The following is a 1,901-nucleotide window of genomic DNA, read 5'->3' on the forward strand; positions in this document are numbered from 1 at the left end:
CGTTTTCGGTTCCAAAAGCTTTCATGTCGACAATGGCTGAAGGTAATTCGATAGTCCAAACTTCCACGTTTAATCATGTTTACAATTTTATACATGTAAGCATATATATAGGATTCTAAGTGTTTTCTGGAGAATTTTAATGTTTGAGTTTAGAAATCTTTCAGAATTTGTTTTCTAGGAATTCTGGAATTTAAACCGTTTAATTTAATGGCCAAAACTGTGAGAAACAATTGGGTTTTATAATCTGGTTGAACAGAAATAAAGCAGAATAGCTGGAGGTCAAAGATTATTTAGTTGGGCCAAATATTTGGACATTAAAATGGTTGGCCCAATTGACTGGTTGTTTAGCCAATTATTTGGATAAAAATTTTGGAATTTTTGTGGCCCAAATCGAATTTCCAGATTATCAAAATAATTAAATGGAATAATTATCATTTCTTATGAATAAATATAGAGGAAATTATCAAAATAGTCAACTTTTTCGTTTGTATTTACAAAAATGTCACTTATTTTTTGACATTGCAAAAATGTCAATTGTAGACAATTTTAGACATATTTGGCCTTAAAGCTAAATATAAATACCCAACATATCCTAATGAAATTTTGATTTGACCAATCAAACAAATTGTACAAAACTATGAAAGATTGTCAGATGAAATTGAATTATTGAAGAAAAAGAAAAAAATGCATGGCAAAACGAAAATGCAAGCTGTATTTCTCCCCAAGCCCCCCCTCCCCCATTCGAAGAAGAGAAATCTTGTGAAGAAAACTGAATCCCTAAAATTCCTAAAATTCAGTCCTCTCTCTTGCGAAGTAGACGACCGCCGGCGAACCCCATATGCCTTGAACGAAAGGAAGAGAAATCGAAATCAGTAAATCTGTAAAAGTCACTCGTCGTTGTGACGAAAGCGACCACCGGCGGCGACCCAAAATGTCGTGAAGGAAAGGAAGACGAAACGAAGTCCCTAAATCCCTGAAAGTCGGTCCTCTCTGTGACAAAATCCACCACCGCTGGCAAACTCCTCTCCCTCACCGAAGTCCGTAAATCCCTGAAAGTCAGTCCTCTCTATCTACCGCCGACTGCCGAGCATTACCTATACGTAAGTGAATCTGATTTCTGTGGTTGCATTTGTTGTCTTTGCCGTTTTTGAAATTGATTTATTGGGTTTTCATTTTGGTGTTTATTTGTGTGTGTGTTTAGATGTGTTTGTTTATGGGTGTATACTTTTTTGTGGATTGAAGTTGGAGATGAAAATTGAAATTGAAAAGATGCATTATTCTGAATGTGTTTGTTTATTTGTGTGTGTTTTTAGATGTGATTGTGCATGTGTTCGTAACTTATATGATCCTCTATATACTCCATTGTTTGAAATTTGTTTCAACACTTGCTGCTGGATTATCACCACTAGAGCCTGCAGATTTCGATTTCGATATCATTGCTGGCATTCCAGCCATGAGCTTTCTCTTCTTGTAGTTTACCTTAAAACACGCTTGCCTCAGTCTCTTAGTTTTGTCCGCCAATTGCAAATCAGGAACCTCTTCCATCAACTTCCTCTCTTGCTCTAAAATTTGTATTGCATCTCTCAACTTCCCTTCTCCTTTCTCCTGCCCTAACTCCTGTAAAACACTTAAAGCGAGTAACTTAAATACTTTGTAATAAGTTCGGTATCATAGGCTTGACAGTAAACAGTATATACATACCTGGACATTCTTGATTAGGGTTTGTAGACTCATCAACTTCCTGTGTGGGCACCTTCTAATTCCTAATTCTCTACACCTTCTCTTCAAAAGGGTTAATCCCACATTAAGTTCCCTTGCTGCTTTTGTAATTGGCATGTGAAAATACTAAGGAATTGTTTCCTTTGATAAGATTTTGCAATTACTTGTATGGGTTTTTACTT

General features: G+C 36.0%; 1 pseudogene; it reads right to left on the minus strand.

Annotated features, from left to right (window-relative positions):
- Positions 1 to 1,350: 1,350 nt before the first annotated feature.
- LOC111404437 overlaps positions 1,351 to 1,901 on the minus strand; it is a 1,906-nt pseudogene continuing 1,355 nt past the window's right edge.

Source organism: Olea europaea, chromosome 11, assembly GCF_002742605.1.
Source record: "Olea europaea var. sylvestris chromosome 11, O_europaea_v1, whole genome shotgun sequence".
In the NCBI taxonomy this organism is placed as follows: Eukaryota; Viridiplantae; Streptophyta; class Magnoliopsida; order Lamiales; family Oleaceae; genus Olea; species Olea europaea.